The sequence below is a fragment of the Notolepis coatsorum genome, assembly GCF_963971535.1.
Source record: "Notolepis coatsorum genome assembly, chromosome: 20".
NCBI classification, from domain to species: domain Eukaryota; kingdom Metazoa; phylum Chordata; class Actinopteri; order Aulopiformes; family Paralepididae; genus Notolepis; species Notolepis coatsorum.
Window position 1 is genome coordinate 47,828,644 of NC_140184.1, and position 20,714 is coordinate 47,849,357.

The window sequence follows — 20,714 nt, forward strand, 5'->3', positions numbered from 1 at the left end:
CCTCTCCTTTTATCTTGTCCCTCCTCCTTCTCCTCCTCCCTCTCTCTTGTCCCTCCTTCTCCTCCTTTCCTTTGATATTTTCCCTCCATCTCGTTCTCTGCCTTTCTCTTTCCATTCATTCTCCTCTTCTTTTCCTGCCCCCCTCTTCCCCTCTCATTCTCACTCTCTTTCTACCCCCTGTCTCTCTCTTTCCCTGTGAGACATGGTAGTCTCTCTCTCTGTGAGGAGGATGAGTAGTTTGACAGACACACACACACACACACACACACACACACACACACACACACACACACACACACACACACACACACACACACACACACACACACACCTACACACACCTACGTACACACACACACACACACGCACACACACACACACACCCTCTCTCTCTGTCTCTAATACTAGGGTGTAATGGTACACATATATTCGTACCTAACCGTTTCTGTACGGGACCTTCGGTTCCTTGGACTATGAACAATGCCTGTCAAATGAGCCATACTATTGTCTCCATAGCTATAATACAGAACACACGATGGGTCCGCAAACATCGCTAAAATGGTCAATAATGCTGGCGAACAGCATGGCGGTCAATGAGTTAACAGTAACTGCACACTACAAGACCCCTGAGTGGAACATGGAAAGCCAAACTTTCCCCTACTGTACTGAAAACCCATACCGAACCGTGACTTCAAAACCGAGGTAGGTACCGTATAGGGCTGGGCGATATGGCCAAAAATGATATCGTGATAACGATATCGATAACAATATCATATCACTCGATAAAAAAAGTATTAAAAGAGTATTAACATTTTTTAAATAAATCTTTTTACACTGAATGATTAGTTGTTAGTTGTTACCTAAAGTCCTTGGACTCCACTGTAGAGAGCGGGTGCAGGCCTTTGACAACAAACTTTGTCACAGCCCTGTGACACTCATTCACCCTATCCTCTGTCATCCTTCCTCTAGCTGCTAGGGAGAAAGGACTTTGGGTGGTGGAGGTAGAAAGGATGTGTGGTGGCCCTGGGCTCACTGGGCTGGGACATGGTGGCTGACGCCTCAGCTTGACGATCTATAAAACGTTTTTAGATTGTAGTATTTGTAGCTAAACAATTATTTTGTTTATTAGCCTATTTGTAATAATTCGTTATTAGCCTAGGCAACTCCATATCTTGGCTTACCGGCTGCAGTAGACGTGGATGCAGATGGAACACTGTGCGCAAGGCAGTCGAATACGGTGCATTTCTGCACACTAATATCATGTTTTGCCAACAGATGTTTTGATAAATTGCTCGTATTGCCACCCTTACTGGCAAATATTTTGTTGCACTTGTGGCAACGTGCATTGTCGGCATCGACTCTTGTAAAGTATATCCATACTTTCGACCGCTTCGCTCTATCCGCCATCACGACTCAGTGCATGCAGAGGCAGAGCTGTCTGTGTGCAGCGCGCTTCAGCACGGAGACAGCAGCTTAGTTAAGAAGTACCCGTATGTGTATATGACTATCGCGAGGAGTGTGTGTATAATAATGACTCGCTGCGGCTCGCTTCTCGTGCAGAGACAGAGAGAGGAGAGATCGTTCGCAACTTTTAAATAATAATAATAATAATAATTTCTCTAGAGTATCGATAGCAGTACCGATGACGTCGGAGCTTATAAATACTCCGGTCTTTTCTAATATAGTACCGGTTCCCATTTAGAACCGGGGTCCGGGGGTCATCCCTACTCAGGAGTAGTTCGACCTCACAGTCGGTCCACAGGAAAGATTTTTCTGCTGCCATGTTCGTTGATAGCTGTAGAGTGTTGTGGCTGTGAGCAGGAGGGCGTCTATACTTTCCGTAGCCGCATTTCTGCAGGACGCTCTCTGATTGGCCACTGACTGACGCTCTCTGATTGGCCACTGACATGTTTGCCCAATCGCGTGACGAGCTGTGTCTTTGCCCATTTCCGCGTCGAACAGCCTGCAAACTACCTGGCGTTCTATCGCCATGCTCTAAGACAAACTCTAACCTTAACCAACTTCGAAAGAGTGCCTAAGCTTAACCGCCGAAAGAACTTGCCGTCACGCTCTAAGACAAACTCTAACCTTAACCTACTTCGAAAGAGTGCCTAAGCCTAACCAGTGTAGAAACTGACGTCGGCCAATCAGAGAGCGTCATGCAGAAATGCGGCTACGGAAAGTATAGACGCAGCAGGAGGGATGTTTGTGTTAGGCGCTTCAGTTCAGTTCCGGTAACGCTAAGCCATTCTGATTGGTTGAGATGGCCTTCATGTTTGAACTTACATTGCCACCTATTGCTTTGGCATTGTATTGTACATGTATTGGTTACTGGTTTCCCAGCCGCCGTGAGTACGCGGTTATACGCGGTTATTCACCTGTGTGGACAGAGGTTTATTTTTTTCAAAACTTCGGTGTCATTTATACCCGTGATCGTGTGGACAGGGCCTGAGAGTCCGTTTCATTGACCAGTGTAGCAGCAGGGCGGAGATATTCCAATCTAAAGTTTGACTGCAAGGCTCCCCGTTCTCAAAGGGAATTTAGTTGGAATAAGCACAACATTAGGGCGGCTGAGTGGCGCAGTGGGCAAGGCGCTCACCACTAACGCAGGATATGCTGGTATCGAGCCCAGCTCTCGGCGTTGCTACCTGCTTGGCCGGTCGTTCATACTAACACAATTGGCAGTGTTAGAGGGTGGGAAAGCCGGTGGGTGGGGATTGGACATTGTGGACAGCGACTCCTACAGGTCGGTTGGTGCGCCTGTACAGCAGAATCAGGAAGTATCGGGGGCAGCGTGAGCCTCCCACACGTTACTCCTCGCCACTGAGAGATTGTGCTGTTCAAGTGAAAAGATGCGACAGCTGCCTCCTTGTGTACCAGAGGGGACACATGATGCAAGGCTTGGTCCTCACTGCAGCCGAACAGTGGGAGGCATAGTCTAGCAATGTTCGAGACAGGGGAGGGGAGAATTGAAGGGAGAATTGGCGAGGTGAAATTGGGATGGGAGAAAAATTGAAAAATAAGGAGAAAAAAGTGGATAAAAAAAAAGAATAAGCACAACATTTTGTGGTTATTTAGTGGGTTAGTCTACATCAGGGGTGGGCAATTATTTTTCCCAGGGGGCCGAATGAGCAACTGAAAATATGTTGGAGGGCCGGGCCAAAATTCCAAACTCAATTATGCATAATATACATTTTATTTCTATATAAAAAGCAGTAAATGGCATTGTTTTGACCCCTGGTAAGAGTGTATGTTATTATTTGGCAATTAAAAGGTGAGGTTAGCTTTCAAAAATATCATTTATTCAAATAGAATTTATTTCCAAAATGATAAACAAAATGTGAAACATTAATAACAAAGGGCATTTTGAGTTTCATATACTATTGAAACAAGGATTTTCTTAGCTTTCTAAAGACATCACATCATCTTATAGCAAAAATAAACAAGACATGTCACTGAACTGTGTAAAGAAAAGTGTCCCAGTTTTGTAGCCTTTTTTACTTTACATGCCTATATTAACACTTTAATCGCCGAAAACGCTGGAACTCGTCTTTCCCCGCCATGCTCATTCTGCCGAAGACGCCGTAACACGTCTTTGATATCAATATTTCAAAAATCTGTGATCGAAATCATATTTCTCCTCCGGGGACCTGAGATATACTGCTGAGCTCCACTCAACTGTCTAACGGTTCAAGAGCGCCATCTGGTGGCCGATCGGCAGATCGGCCAACAGGAAGTGACGCGCCAAACAGGAAGTGCTCATCCATATTTCGTCCAGGCACTCGCGATTGTTAGCCGGACTCCATCTCGACACACTGGATAATCAATCGCTCGCCCTAACTCAATAAACAACGTTATTTGGACGTATATAGTATTATACAACCTGGAAATGGTTCATCTAGATCAACATCCCATAATCGAAAACTGTCTACTCCAAGCTGATCGTCCAATGGCGCGAGGAAGATACGGTAAGATCCAGCGTTATTTTCCAACGTGTTCTTTACTAACTGCTCTGATGACCATATGACCCACACTAGATGAATGATATAACGTTGCCCACGGAATTATAAACGTCCCCCCGCCCATCCGGTCAACATCAGATGATACGTAGTAACTTCTAGAAGTACCTCCAGTTGACATTTTTTATCTGGCACCGATCGCTACCAAACTGTATTTGATCATCAATATAATGCATTTGGGGCTATAAATCAAGTTCTGGAGAAAGCTGCAGAAAACGATAAAAACATACTTATACTTTAGACCATATTTTAGTATGAATATGTGAATGAAAAAGTATAACGTTGCTACACCCTGAACAATAGATATAGGACATTGAATGGGCCATAATAATGTCAATTTAGCAATAGAATTTAAAAAGTTATAGCCCTGCAAAGAAGGGGAACTTCTCCATAGACAAATAGAGCTGGCTAGGGATGGTAAATTATGAATTTAACCATGGCGATCAAAGTGTTAAATATTTAATGTTTTCAGAACTTTGAAAAAAAAAATATCAAGTGTCCCATTTCACTTGTTATATTTCCACATTTTAGTGTTCTTCAGCTCTTTTTTTTTTTTCATTCAGTGTGCGAAATCCAGTCTCTGTTGAGCTTTAACAAGTCCATCAAAGTCAGGTTGCATGTCTGAGGTGGAGATGCGAAGCACAGCTGCCAGATGTTCATCAGTGACAGAGGATCTGTACCTGGACTTGGTAAACGTCATGACTAGGGATGCACGATAATTATCGGGCCGATATATCAGCAATTATGACGTCATCCCGATAAACCCGATAACGTTATTAATAGCTCCGATAATATAATATATTTTTTGGTAAAAAGAAATGAGGTGTGGGTGAATTTGGATGAAGTGCGTTTGTTTTGACTGTCGGCTCCTCCCGTTTTGCCAGTACTGTGGTACGACTGGTAGGGATGGGTACCGAATTCGGTACTTTTGAGGTACCGAACCGAAACACGTCGGTACTACCGAGTATCGAATCAAGTGAGAAACCGATTTTTTATTTTTATTTTTTACATTTTTCTTTTCATGTCAACGTTCACAGGCACAATATATGCTTACCTAGGATTTGACTTGATTCAACAACAAAGCAGTCGGAGCAATGACAAGCCGAAAACTGTCGAAATTGTAGTTATTTGAAGTTTGGATTTTTCTTTTTACGAATTTAAATTACATTTCTTGAGACTAAAGTACCGAAAAAAGGTACCGTTGGGTACCGGTATCGATTCACAGGTACCGGTATCGGTTCAAATGTGAAAGGTACCCATCCCTAACGACTGGTAGCGTGTGGTTTAGGAACAGGGCGTTTTACACAAATCCAGCGCTCCCTTTCTTGGCTGTGACGTAGCCACGTACGTTTCTTGAAAGCAGCGCGGATGTAAACAAAGATGGCGACGCTAGTGGGGATTGTTTCAGAGGGGAAAAGTTTGCTTGCTATTTGTAATAAATGCAATGCAGAAGTTCCATGAGGAGGGAAAAGTGCAGCGGCTTGTGATACATCCAACCTAGCAGGTCACCTGCGGCATCACCACCGCTGCGATGGTGTGTTATTGTGTTAACTTAAAAGCCTGCGACGACGCGGGGAGCTAAGCAAAGCTAGCCCCTTTCATGGATGATGCAACCCTTGGTTGAATACGCAGTCACTTATTGCTCCGTAGTAGCCAGGTTAATTTGCACCACCAAGGACTGCTTAAAAGCTAGCGGCTTGAGCCCTTGGGTCATTTCTGTCAAACTTCTTTAATTTAGCAAACGACTCGTCAATAGGTACAAGCGTGCTTGCGCCGTCGTCGTAGGCTTCTAACACCATCGCAGCGGTGGTGATGCCGCAGGCGACCTGCTAGGCTATGTGTCCACTCAAAGCCTTTCTTTCAAGGCGGACAGCTTTGAAAAAAGAAGAAAAAAAAGCTTTGAGCGTCTTAGGTTGGATGTATTATAAGTTGTTGACGGATTGTGAATTTTCATTTGGAAAAATAAATATGGTCACTTTATCAGTCAAAACTGTTGTCTTGGCTTTTGTTTCTGTTGTCTGGTTAGGTCAAAACTACAGGAATATACATTTAAGTTGGTGTTAAGTTATTGTCCTGGGAAGTCTTTTTATGTATTATTATTATTGTATTGTGATATGTTTTGTTTCATGTTGAAAAAAAAAAGAAAAAAAAAATTGATAAAAAAATATATATACATAAAAAAAAAATTAATACAATAAATATCGGTTATCGATATCGGTTATCGGCTTGAGGAGCATAACGTTATCGGTATCAAAAAATCAATATCGTGCATCCCTAGTCATGACTGAGAATGTCTGTTCACATATGCAGGTGGATCCAAAGAGAACCAACATCTTCTGAGCATGTCTCCTCATGTTTGGAAAGTTATCCTCCTTGAGAGCAGAGTAGAACTCTAGCAGTGATGCTGACTTAAAGTGCTCTTTCAGTAGTGAATCAGACTGCAGGTCAATGAGTTCAAGCTGAACAACTATCAACACTGCAGGTAAAGGGAGAGGAAACCAGCTGCATTTCATCCTCAACCTTTTTGAAATCTTGAAAACGCCTTGAAAATTCATCATGCAGTGCTCCCAACATGGATGAGTACCTGTGCCGGTGATCAGCTGATGGTTTGACTTCTTTCAGGGTTTTCATGTGTTTGAGATGGTTGCTGCCTAGTTTCCTTGAAATTAATTGCAACTTTGTCATGAAGGCTTTCACATGGCTATGCATTTCATGAGCAAAAATGCCCTTGCCCTGCAGTTGTGTGTTCAGTAGGGATGGGTACCATTCACATTTGAACCGATACGGTACCGGTACCTGTGAATCGATACCGGTTCGGCTTGCCCCGACTGCTTTGTTGTTGAATCAAGTCAAATCCTACTGTAGGTAAGCGTATATTGTGCGTGTGAACGTTGACATGAAAAGAAAAAAGTAAAATTTTTTTTTTTATTATCATGTAATCTTTCGCGGGCCGGTCAGAATCATCCCGCGGGCCTTATCCGGCCCGCGGGCCATACAATGCCCAGGTCTGGTCTACATGCTCCTTATTACCGAACTGTGTTGAATGAGGACTGTGTAGAGTCAAAGTTCAAGGGGTGGTGACAGTCTGTTATGATTCCCCGTAGCTACTGTATGAAGTGCTGAGCTGCTTCTACCAGATACAAAGGAATACTGTATCATGTCATGTATCACATCATTCATAATAGCTTCCATGTCCACCATATGGCATTCACAAGCTGTGGCTAAGTAAAACCGCTGCCAGCCAGTTTGGAAATGGCTGCTAACATTTAATGACTTAATGAGAACTAATTAGCTTAAATGGGAGAGAGGACTGAGAAGCTGTGGAGGTGATGTGTGTTCACATTAGTGTGTGTGTGTGTGTGTGTGTGTGAGAAAGAGAGAGAGAGTGAGTGAGTGTGTGTTTGTGAGCGTATATTGGTTTTTCCCTGTACATGTGTGCATACATGCGGTTATATATGTGTGTGTGTGTGTGTGTGTGTGTGTGTGTCTGTGTGTCCGTGCGTGCGCTGGTATTAAATGGGGCACGGTGGCAGGTGTGTGCCAGGGTGCAGTGCAGGCTTTCAGAACATTACCCAGCTCTCCATCAGGGCTACTGAGGGTCAGGGCTCATTTAATCAAGGGAAAGAAAAAAATCCATCTCCCATTAACTTAATTAATCCAATGCTGGGCAGGGGATCTGAAGGAAACCTGCCCATACTTCTATGTGTCAGTGTGTGTGTGACTGTGTGTGTGTGTGTGTGTGTGTGTGTGTGTGTGTGTGTGTGTGTGTGTGTGTGTGTGTGTGTGTGTGTGTGTGTGTGTGTGTGTGTGTGTGTGTGTGTGTGTGTGTGTGTGTGTGTGTGTGTGTGTGTGTGTGTGTGTGTGTGTGTGTGTGTGTGTGTGTGTGTGTGTGTGTGTGTGTGTGTGTGTGTGTGTGTGTGTGTGGTTTGGTTACACTTTGAATTCATGATTAGCCCAGAAGTTCAGAATTTGTTGAACGTTTTCTTTTGACCTCATAGCTCTTATCATTTTCAACGCATGCTGAAAAGCCAAGTGAGCTTTAAGATCCCTGCCATATATTTATTTTTCTATATTGAATTACAATTTGTATGAATGTGTTTTTTCCACCAAGTTGTTCAATAAATGACTGAATATGTCGTAGCAGCATCTCTACATCTTTACCCTCATTAACAATGCAAGGATCTACGAATATGCAAATTGATGTTTACCAAGAATTCAGAGTCTGCAGCTTATATTCTTTCAAGGCAGCTTTCTGTGAATGCTGTAGCTAAAGGTGTTGAGTGTAGAGCAGTGGTTCTCAACATTTTCAAGTTTCAAGTTCAAGTTTCTTTAATAGTTGTCATACAGAAGTACAGAATACTTTTGTACAAAATGCTTCTTACTGTTGCGCTCCAGAGACTGTGCATGACAAGATAAGTATGAAATAAAAACATAGTAAAAATTAGAAGTAAAAAAAGAGGTCACAGTGTTCAGTTTAGACATATGTACAATGTTCGTAGACGTAGTTACCATACAATATACAATACTGTGCAGTGTACTAATATACAATACTATATAGTGCAAGGCATAAATGGACGAGGTGCAGTTTAGGTACAATTCACAGTAGGTGTACGAGTTGTAGTGCAAATCCTTTATCAATAAATATAAAGTGTAAGTGTGTTTGTGTGATCTAAAGTGTGGAGAGTGGGTGCTGCAGTGTGTTGTTTGTTTGAGTGAGTGAGTGTGTGTGGGTGTGTGTGCTGTGTGCATTTGATGGTTGTTGCATAGTGATTATTGTTCGTTTAGCGATTATTGTTCGTTTAGCAGCCTGATGGCCTGGGGATAGAAGCTCCTTCTGAGTCTTTCTGTGCTCGCCATAAGACTCCGGTATCGCTTGCCTGACGGCAGCAGTTCAAAGAGGCAGTTGTTCGGGTGGCTCGAGTCCTTAATAATTCTCTTAGCCTTCCCCTTGCACCGCTTGTTGTAAATGTTCTGGAGGGTGGGAAGCCCCCCTCTAATTGTGCGTTCGGCTGAACGTGTCACTCTTTGTAGTCTGCTACGGTCTTGTGCAGTGCTATTCCCAAACCAGGAGGTGATGTTGCCGGTCAGGATGCTCTCTATTGTACATGAGTAGAAGTTCCTAAGGATCTTCTGACTGACTTGGAACTTCCTTAGGCGCCTGAGGAAGTAGAGGCGTTGTCGTGCCTTCTTCACAACACTGTCAATGTGTGTGGTCCATGTCAAGTCCTCGGATATGTGGGCTCCGAGGTACTTGAAACTGTTCACTCTCTCAACTGGTGTCCCGTCGATGCTGAGGGGGCTGTAGTCCTTGACCCCCGACCTCCTGAAGTCCACAATCATCTCTTTTGTTTTGCTGACGTTCAGGGAGAGGCAGTTCTCCTGACACCACTGTGACAGGTTCTCTACCTCTTCCAGGTAGGCCCTTTCGTCGTTGGCAGAGATCAGGCCCACCACTACTGTGTCATCAGCAAATTTGATGATGGTGTTGTTGTTCCGCTGTGCTACGCAGTCATGTGTGTACAGGGAGTAGAGGAGGGGGCTCAGAACACAGCCCTGGGGGGCCCCTATGTTGAGCGTGATGGATGAGGAGGTGCAGTTGCCGGCTCTTACCACCTGGGGTCTGCCAAGTACCACCTGAGAACGTAGCTGGCTCAGGCTCTCGCAAGTACCACCATATGACCGACGTTAAAATACAGTCTATTCAGCTATGCACAGTTCACGCAGGAGGAAAATGTATTCCTAATAACATTATTTGTTAACTTTTGTCAGACACAGCCACAATGTACAAATGGGTAGCACTAGAACTAGCAAACTATTCCACACAATTCTCATTGAGAACATAATAAGGCCTAACAAAAATAATGGTTTGTTTCCGGTTGCCGACCGACCCTGCCGATTTAGGTGCGACCCAATATATTTTATGAGTTTAAAAAAAAAATTATATAAAAAAAAGAAAGAAAAAAAATCATTTTTTTTCTTTTTTTTTTCTTTTTTTTAATAAAGTTTCATCGAAATCTTAGTCAAACCTTTAGTATTATGGATATTAAACATGCTGGCAGAGTACATGGATCCATGTTGTTGTGAACATTTTAATTAAATAAAGAAATTCCCTATCCATATTCGCCGTGGGAAAGAATAAAATAAAAAAATTAAATAAAATAAATTCCCTACCTACCCATGGCCTTAACTGACAACCAACAGGAAACAAACAATATTTTTTTTTATGCCTAACTAACATTCTCACATAGCAAGTGAGAGAATTAAGAACAACTGTATTTCAGCAAATGTACTTAATTCTCACTCACTCACACTCACACACACACACACACACACACACACACACACACACACACACACACACACACACACACACACACACACACACACACACACACACACACACACACACACACACACACACACACACAGCATGTTGTTGTCCAGGGTCAACTCACATACGCAGGGCCGGACTGGGGAAATAATTCAGGCTGGGTAATATAGTAATAATAATAACTTTATTTGTATAGCACTTTTCATACAGAGGTTGCAGTTCAAAGTGCTTCACAACAGTAAAAAATACATTCATAAGCGAGCATACAAATTTAAAATGTAAAGAGATAGAGAGGTAGCAAGGTTAGGCAAATCACAGTTCTTCAACAATACAAATGATAAAATAGAATAGATTAGATAGAGCAGTGGTTCTCAAACTTTTTACACCAAGTACCACCTGAGAACGTAGCTGGCTCTCCAAGTACCACCATATGACCGGCGTTAAAATACAGTCTATTCAGCTATGCACAGTTCACGCAGGAGGCAAATGTATTCCTAATACCATTATTTATTGTTAACTTTTGTCAGACACAGCCACAATGTACAAAGGGATAGCACTAGAACTAGCAAACACTTCCACACAACTCATACAATGCAAGGGGCATTGAGAACATAATAACTAACATTCTCACATAGCAAGTGAGAAAATTAAGAACAACTGTATTTCAGCAAATGTACTTAATTCTCTCTCTATCTCTCTCTCTCTCTCACACAGCAAGCAATTGTCCTTCATTCTCTCTCTCTCTCACACTCACACACACACACACACACACACACACACACACACACACACACACACACACACACTCACACACACACACACACACACACACACACACACACACACACACACACACACACACACACACACACACATGATGATGATGATAGATACTTTATTAATCCCCTTGGGGAAATTCAGGGTATCTCGCAGCTCACACAGTATACAGACATTGACAGTTCTCATTCAGTTATTACACGTTATGTCTGCATCATGAATAAAAAATAAGCACATGATAAAATTCAATTAAATCATATCCATCAATATTAATAGGAGCGTGATTAGATAAAAGCAGGTGTATAAAACAGTGTATAAAAACAGGTATAAAAACAGGTGTAAAAACAGGTGTAAAAACAGGTGTGTGGGTCAGAGGTCAAGGTCCCCCGCACTATATTACGCTGTTGTACAGTCTGATGGCTGTGGGGACAAAGGACCTCCTGTGCCGCTCAGTCCGTGAGTGCAGGGAGATGAGCCGTCCGCTGCGACTGCTGCTCTGCCCCACCAGGGTGTGGTGGAGAGGGTGGTTGGTATTGCCCATGATGGCCAGCAGCTTGCTCTGCGTGCGGCTCTCCACCACGGTCCCCAGTGGGTCCAGTCTCCTCCCCACCACTGAGCCAGCCTTCTTGACCAGCTTATCTAGCCGCCTACATACACACACACACCCAGGGTTTCCGTTAGAAATTTTTTTTGCAGGTCTGAGTGTCCGGTAGATTTCAATCTACCGGACAAATGGGATAAATTCCGGTCAGAGTTTATTGAGCTTAAAAACAATTGATAGGCCTATATAAAGAATGACATCATCAAGGCATTTATAATATTTTAACTTAAAACTAGACTACTTTTGCGTATATACAGTCATTAATATATTCCAAATAAAATAAGTCCCTCGAGACTGCGTGCTGCTGCCGACTTGAGGTGTCGGTGGGCAGTCTGCCCGACCTTAATAAACAGCAGTCTGTTATAATCACATTTTTATGAGCTAACGAATTCCGTTATATTGGACATTTGTATTAATTATATCAAGCGAAGAACTGAGAAATTTGGCAGAGAGACGGCAACATTATCGTGGGTTTGCGCCGTGATGTATATCTCCACCTCCCAACGACTTGGTGCTGCTGCTCATAATGTCCGGTGAAAATAATTCCCTCTAAGCACAATTTGATTATTTGAATTGTATTAAAATAGGCTAAAATTAAATAGCCTATGCGATGAACGAAACAATCATTACATTTGTCGTTGCTTCACCAAGCAGCCGGTCAATGACATCCTGTGTCAGTGAGCTGGCAGCTGATATATCAGCGCGAGCCGGCCGCAGTTAGTTTGCAAGAAGCATCCAGCTGCAGACCCGCAGAGCAGCTTTCCAGGTCTGGGGACCGCACTGTGCCAGCAAAGCTGGTGGGTTCTGTGGGTCTGCAGCTGCATGCCTTCCGCAAATCCAGCAGCAAGCTCTCACTGACACAGCGTCGTCATTACCAGACCGGCTGCTTGGCGAAGCAACGACAACAAACGCAATGATTGTTTCGTTCATCGCATAGGCCACCCAACTCCAGCCCATCCAAATACAATTCAAATAATCAAACTGTGCCCAGAGGGAACTATTTTCACCGGACACTATGATCGGAGAGATTAAATTTGTCGGACTTCAACAGATTTTGCCAGTAATTACCGGCTAACGGAAACGCTGACACACACACACACACACACACACACACACACACACACACACACACACACACACACACACACACACACACACACACACACACACACACACACACAATTATTTAGTTACAAAAACTTAATTTCCTGCATTCTGGTGCAGGACTTTTTGAATGTTTACCCTTTAAATGCCAGTGTTTGTGATGGGCATCACAAATTATTGTAAAAAAAACACACAAAAAGTTAAATATTTTCAATATATCAAATGCAAAGTACATTTTTCTGGGGGGGATTATTACAGGCTAGGCATGTGTCAATGATTAGCAACAACACAGATTTTGATGGCTTTTTTGTAATGTCAGATTTAACACCAACTCTTTTCAGAAAAGTGGGAGTATTTAATTTTTTTATCTGACATTACAAAAAATTTAAAAAAAATAAATGGTTATGATCAGGGCTGAAGTTGAATTAAAGATTTATGACTGTTTAGACTGCATTACTCTCTGTCACAGTGATCTCCTGGTTGTTCCCCACTTAGGTTATCTAACTATCTAAGTATCCTTTTTTTATTTTTTTTTGTAAATGTTTTCAAGTACCACCAGCAGTACCACCAAGTACCACTAGTGGCACGCGTACCACAGTTTGAGAACCACTGAGATAGAGTAAAAAAGTGCGGTTTGATTCAGTTTAAAATAGGCTAAAAATAATAAGATAGAACGGACAGTAAAAACTAAAGTGTGATAAGATTGTATATATATATATATAACAACAGAGCAGTGTATCGCTCTTAGTACTTTGAGTTTCCATCGCTCTTAACACTTTGAGTTTCTTTACAAAGTACAGTTCTAAGTTACCTTATAGAACAATAGAGCAGTGTGTCGCTCACAACAACAGAGCATCACTCTAACATCATAGAACCAACATATGAATTTCATTGGAAGTGTATGAAAGTAGGTAGGGTAAGAATAATAGCAAGGTATGGTAAATCACAGTGTTTCACATTAGGATCTAGCATCCCAATAGGCTCTCTGTTTACAGTTTGATTCAGTAATACAAATAATAAAAATTGTTTAAAATGATTCAGTTTAAAAATAGTCATCAGTAAGAAGTAAAAAGTGTGATAAAATAGTTCTCTTAAAATTACAGTGCATACAGTAGGAGGTAGTGAGATAAAATTAGCATAGAACCGACACATGAATTTGATAGGCAGTGTATAAAAGTAGGCAGGGTAAGAATAGTGCAGGTAAGTACAATTTGTGTCAGGATATCCCTGATGTTTCTATAATAATATTTCCCCTTGCCACTAGGTGGTAGCAGATATCTATCTTCAAATATTTGCCTGCATTACCCCACAGTGAAATGCCTGAGCAAAGAGATAGGTTTTAAGCTGTCTTTTAAAGATGTCTAGCGAGTTGGCTTCTCTGATGTTTTGGGGTAGTTTGTTCCACAGTTTTGTGGCATAGTTGATAAAGGCTGCATTACCGATCCTCTTTTGACTGTTTCTGGGAGCCTCTAGTAGTCCAGCAGCTGATGATCGCAGTGTTCTTGCTGGTGTGTAATTTATTAGAGTGTTGGCGATGTAGCTAGGTCCCTGTCCATTTAGAGCTTTGTATGTAAGGAGAAGGACCTTAAAGTCAATTATAAATGTTACAGGAAGCCAGTGTAAAGCAGCTAAGACTGGACTAATGTGCTCTCTCCTTTTGGTTCTAGTTAGCAGTCGGGCTGCAGAGTTTTGGATTAGCTGAAGCCTCTCTGTGTTTTTTTTTCTTTTCTTTTTTTTACTTTTTTTTTTAGTGTTTATCGCTTTTCTGGTCAAGCATGACCGACAGAAACAGGTTGAAATGGGATGTAGAGCAGGGGAAGACATTCTGAGAAATTACGGCGGGTCCGGGAATCGAACTCGTGTCCCCCAGATCCGTGACGAGCACGGTTTTCCCCGACGCAGAAATAGCGCCGAGATATGCGGTGAGCTACGGGAGCTCCCCTCTCTGTGGTTTTCTTAGGGAGACCTGTGAAAAGTGCATTACAGTAGTCTAACCGGCTAGATATGAATGCATAAATTAGCTTCTCAGCATCGTTCTGATTAATAAATGGTCGTACTTTTGCTATATTTCTGAGATGGAAGAACGATGTTTTCGTCACTTTGCTAATATGAGAATTGAAGTTCAGTTCTGAATCTATGATAACCCCGAGACTAGTGACCTCAGATTTGATCCAAGGGGTTAGTCCTCCCAGGTTCTTTATTAATGTTTCTTTTTTAGTTTTGGGGCAGATAATTAGAATTTCAGTTTTGTTCTCGTTTAGTTTCAGGAAGTTCTTACTCATCCATTTATTTATTGCCAGTAAGCAGTCTGTAATGGAGCTAATCGCAGTATCATTTGGTTCAGAAGATATGTACAGTTGTGTATAGGGATGCACCGAATGGGAAATTCTTGGCCGAAACCGATACCAAAAATAGGAAACAGTTGGCCGAAAACCGAAAGCCGGAAGGCCGAAAATGATTTTTTACCAATGTTGTTCACCTGATTATGGAAAAATATATGATTATGGCAAAACTTAACTTAAATAATAAATAATCACTATTATGGGTCCATAAAACATTTATTCAACACAAGCCAAGGTGCTTTAAAATGTTAATAAACATCTAGGCCAGTAGGCCTACAACAAAATAGTGTAAATAAAGACTGTAACAGCCAGGCCTTCAACAACAACAAAAAACAAATGCACCTATACGTGCATGCATACAAATGTGCAAACTGGATAAATCCACATGAATGTAACTTACAAAGAAATTACAATTGAATTTCAAGAATCTGCAAATAAGGTCTGTCCGGCATGAGCAATGTAAACATTGTATCATTTAGATACATAAAGTGAAAAGTAAACTGGATACAACATCCACAATCAATTACAAATGAAATGTAAATTCCAAGAATTTGCAAATAAGTTGGTCTGTCCTCATGAGCAATGTAAACTAGTAAACAAAATTGTATCATTTAGATACAGAAAGTACAATATATTGAACACTGTGCTGCTGTCATTTCCCCCTAATGATAACCTGTGATGGTGAATTAACTACAACAAAGTGCATTCAGAACAAAGCCAAGGTGCTTATTGCATAAACACCTTCTAGGCCAGTAGGCCTACAACAAAATAGTGTAAATAAAGACTGTAACAGCCAGGCCTTCAACAACAACAAAAAACAAATGCACCTATACGTGCATGCATACAATGTGCAAACTGGATAAATCCACATGAATGTAACTTACAAAGAAATTAAATTACAATTGAATTTCAAGAATCTGCAAATAAGGTGGTCTGTCCTCATGAGCAATGTAAACAAACTAAACATTGTATCATTTAGATACATAAAGTGAAAAGTAAACTGGATACAACATCCACAATCAATTACAAATGAAATGTAAATTCCAAGAATCTGCAAATAAGTTGGTCTGTCCTCATGAGCAATGTAAACTAGTAAACAAAATTGTATCATTTAGATACAGAAAGTACAATATATTGAACACTGTGCTGCTGCCATTTCCCCCTAATGATAACCTGAGATGGTGAATTATAACTCACAATGAAAATTGTTCAGGAAAGTGGGTATAGAATAGACATGTAGAACTAGATAAGCCTATGATAAGCCAGCCTTGTCTACTTATTAAGAAAAAGTGGGAGGTTCTTTTTAATGAACAGTAGCTTCTCTGCTTTATCAGCCATAAGTATGTTCCTCTTCTCATCAAGCACATGAGAGGCAGCACTGAACAGTCTCTCGCTGTCGGTGCTTGTGCATGGAGCACTCAAATACTTGCGTGCCACCTTGGCCAGGTCAGGAAAGCGGTCTTGTTTGTTTCTCCAGTATCCAAGAGGGTTCTCGCTTCTGGGGATGGGTACTTCTGACAGATAATCATCCAACTGTTGAGCAGTTGGGCTTGTCACCCTCCTGGCATTTGAGAGGTTTGAGAGAATAAGATTGTATTTAAAATAGGGACAGTGCATAATGAGCATTTAGTCAAATGTATTCACGCATGCCAGATCACTTGGCAGACAAATAAAATCATCTGACATGTCAAAAGAAATTACAAGATTATTAAGAATACATAGCAGCACATACAGTACTAATAAATAAATAATATCACATTCAGTAGCACAGTACAGTAAGTAACCAAGTCAGAACAGAGTAGCCTACCTATTTTGGGGTAGTATTCTCTTCCATGATCTCGTTGAACATATCAGACAACGAGGGTGGTTGCCCCCTCTCCTCTTCCTCCTCCTCTTCCTCTGCTGTAGACAGACGAGCCCTTTTTTCTGTCGTCTGCGTCACGTCTCCTGTGCTGTGCGCAGCAGCCTCCTCTCCAAGTGGGGTCTCCTTATCCAACACAGCCTGGATCATGTCTCGTGCGCTTTGCTTTTTCCCCGCATCAAAATAATTATCTTTATCGCGGGTCAAGTACAGTCGCAATACAGTACAGGGGATCAGAGTAGATATCAGCAAAACGTGTGTTGACAGACTCCAAGAGTGTAGTCTTCATAGTTTTTACTCCACGGTCCGTTTCAACCTCTTTCATTAGAAGACGCTTTAGAGCCGCAACTAAATGTATAACGTCTGCCACCGATGCGTCAGATGAGCTAATCTCTCTAGTTAGCTGTTCAAATGGGGCAAGAATGGAGAGAATGTTCTCCATTAAGATCCACTGGTTTAGAGTGAATGATGCGGGGAGCTCATGATCTGCGCTGTATGTAGCCAAGGTTCGCTTTTGCGCAAAGAGACTTTCCAGCATATAATAAGTACTGTTCCACCGTGTACTCACATCTTGTTGGAACCGTTTCCTTGTTACTCCAAGCTCATCTTGTATTGTCTCTATGCGAGAATAGGCCAGTTGCGAATGTTTAAAGTGACCAACAATCTTTCTGCCTACGGCCAAAAGATCTTTTACACTGCGTTGAGCCAACACTCCCTCGTTCACAGCTAATTGCAGAGTGTGGGCCATGCAGCGTAATCCACTCAGATTGCCTTGTTCCATAGCTTTAGTCATGTTTCTTGCGTTATCACTGACTATTGCGTGCACTTTAGGTCCGTCGATATTCCATGTCTCGAACATATTGGCGAATGCCAAGGAGATGGCTTGTGCTGTATGAGACCCCCTAAACTCTTGCGAATGCAGCAGAATCTTCCTCAGTTTAAAGTCCGTGTCGATCCATTGGCTTAGACTGAGCATACTGGTGATGCTTACGTCTGAGCTCCATATGTCTGTCGTGAAGCTGATGGCTGTAATATCTGTAGCCAATAGCTCATGTATGTGATTCGCAACGACATTGTACAGTTCAGGTAAGCACACGTCGGCTAAGTGCCGTCTGCTAGGCAAGGAATACCGTGGCTCAATGTGCTCAATAAGCCTACGAAATCCAACGTCCTGTACGACAGAAAACGGTTGATCATCCATGGCGATGCATTCCATTAAAAGACAGCAGTCAAACATAATATCATATAATAACACACTCACTTTTTGTCCCCGGCCCGGTAGAACATCGTTGTATGAATTGGAATAACCGAAGCTTTCTGGTCTGGCGGGCTTGAAATGTCCATAAATGTGTATCCAATCCGTAAATCCATTTTGTTAGATCCAGTATTGACTGAATGTATCTGTGATTATTATAGATTTTCGACAACAACCATTAGCACTGCAGTCATTTGAATTTCCTGGTTGACTCTCCCTCTCCCGGACGTGATGTCACACGAAAGCCAGCCGCACTCACCCAATAGACTATTCTATTCTAAACAGTGCCTCCTCACCTCGACTCAACCGCCTGCGCCTCCTTTAAAAATTTTTTTTTTTACCGTTCGAACCCATTAATTAAAATCCGAATGCCAGCGTAACGAACGAACGTTCGAACGTTCGAACCTTCGGGCTCAGCCTTACTCTGCTCTGGGTGACGAATGACCTTCTAATGACCGTTGACGCAGGATCACCATCACTTCTCATCCTCCTCGATCTGACAGCGGTGTTTGACACTGTGGACCACACCATCCTCCTGGAGCGCCTCCACAACACTGTTGGACTGTCGGACCATGTACTGCAGTGGTTCCAGTCCTACCTCTTAGTAGGGCTGGGCGATATGGCCAAAAACGTTATCGCGATAAAATTATAAAATTATTTTCATATAACTCAATATCGATAATTATCGTCGATATAATGTCTGTCAAGTTTAATTAACTTCTTATGCCCAGCGCCGATGGACGGGCTATTAATAGACTTGTTTTGCTGCTGCGAATGTCTCGAGTTGATGTCGTCATCAGTCCGCGCACGTTAGCAGTTAGCCAGAGCAAGCAAGCGGTGTATCCCATGACAATGTACTAAATATGACCCTAAAATACTCTGTTCCGCCCCAATACATTGCAACAACGTCCACCGCATACCCCACACTACTCTAACCGTGGCCTCAGAATTCACGCCACACACCCACTCGGCACGTAAACTATAAAATAGCGCCGTGCAAGCTAATTATCCTAGCCAGCCTTGTTTACAATGTACTAAATATCACCCTAAAATACTCTGTTCCGCCCCAATACATTGCAACGACGTCCACCGTATACCCCACACTACTATAACCGTGGCCTCAGAATTCACGCCACACACCCACTCGGCACGTAAACTATAAAATAGCGCCGTGCAAGCTAATTATCCTAGCCAGCCTTGTTTACAATGTACTAAATATCACCCTAAAATACTCTGTTCCACCCCAATACATTGCAACGACGTCCACCGTATACCCCACACTACTATAACCGTGGCCTCAGAATTCACACCACACACCCACTCGGCACGTAAACTATAAAATAGCGCCGTGCAAGCTAATTATCCTAGCCAGCCTTGTTTACTACTTGAGTCCTACCTCTCTACCCAGAGGTGCAGCGCGGGTCTCCTTCCGCTGTCGGCCATCTCCTTCACTGATTGGTTGTTAGTGCGTGTGCTCATATCCAAGCTTGGAAAATCGATATATCGAAACTTTGCGACCACGTTTCATGTTTATTTCGAGGAAATAATTTATCGCGATAGTTATCGTTATCGTTTTATCGCCCAGCCCTACCTCTTAGGCAGGACTGAATATGTCTCACTGGGAGGACACAAGTCCAGGCTGCTCGATTTATTATCGAATTATTATTATAAAAAATTCAATAAAATAAAAAACAGCCGGTGATGCGGTAATCAGCTTGACTCTGCGGTGGGCGTGACGTGATGGCGCTATCGCGATAATGCGGTAACCGCGGCAGCCCTATCTTTGGTGTCAAAATGCAGACGTAGATTGTACTCTTTGACGACCGACACCGCATCATAACACAAAAGACATACATCTCCTTGAAGCACAAACATGTATTCACTTTCCAATCTTTCTTGAAACTGCCTTCCATCTGCATCACCTTTTCTCTGCCTGACATTTTGGCATCATTAATGAATATATTTCTCAATTCCACTTGTTGGGGAAATCGCCGTAACACTAATGTACACTGCGATGATTGCGATCTAGTGGCAGGATGCCGTCACTTTGCGTGTCACATAATCGACATGCATTGTGGGAGATGTACTGTAATTAATGGTCAATGCACGCTTTAAAGCAGCATAGACTTATTTCAAGACAATCATACCTTTTAAGCTCTCATGGGCCACATAAAATGGGGGCCTTGAGTTTGACACATATGTCTTAAAGGGACAGTGCAGATTTTTTTGTGTAATTGATGCATAGCCACTAGCTGATGTATCGAGTCCTGTGGTTGAAGTTCTGGCAGTGTCAGACAGCCACACTGGGACTGCCAACAAGAAAAGTAACACATTTATTACACGCACACACTGCTGCTACTTACACTGTAGAATCATTTATTTAATTTTTTTTTTTACCTATTTCTTTCTTGTAAAAAAAACTAT

General features: G+C 42.3%; 1 protein-coding gene across 1 annotated transcript in view; it reads left to right on the forward strand.

The window, feature by feature from the left end:
• The window catches only part of igdcc4 (immunoglobulin superfamily, DCC subclass, member 4), a gene marked incomplete at its 3' end in the record, with an annotated part of 355,876 nt that overhangs the window by 37,872 nt on the left and 297,290 nt on the right, over positions 1-20,714 (forward strand). The window lies entirely within an intron of this gene.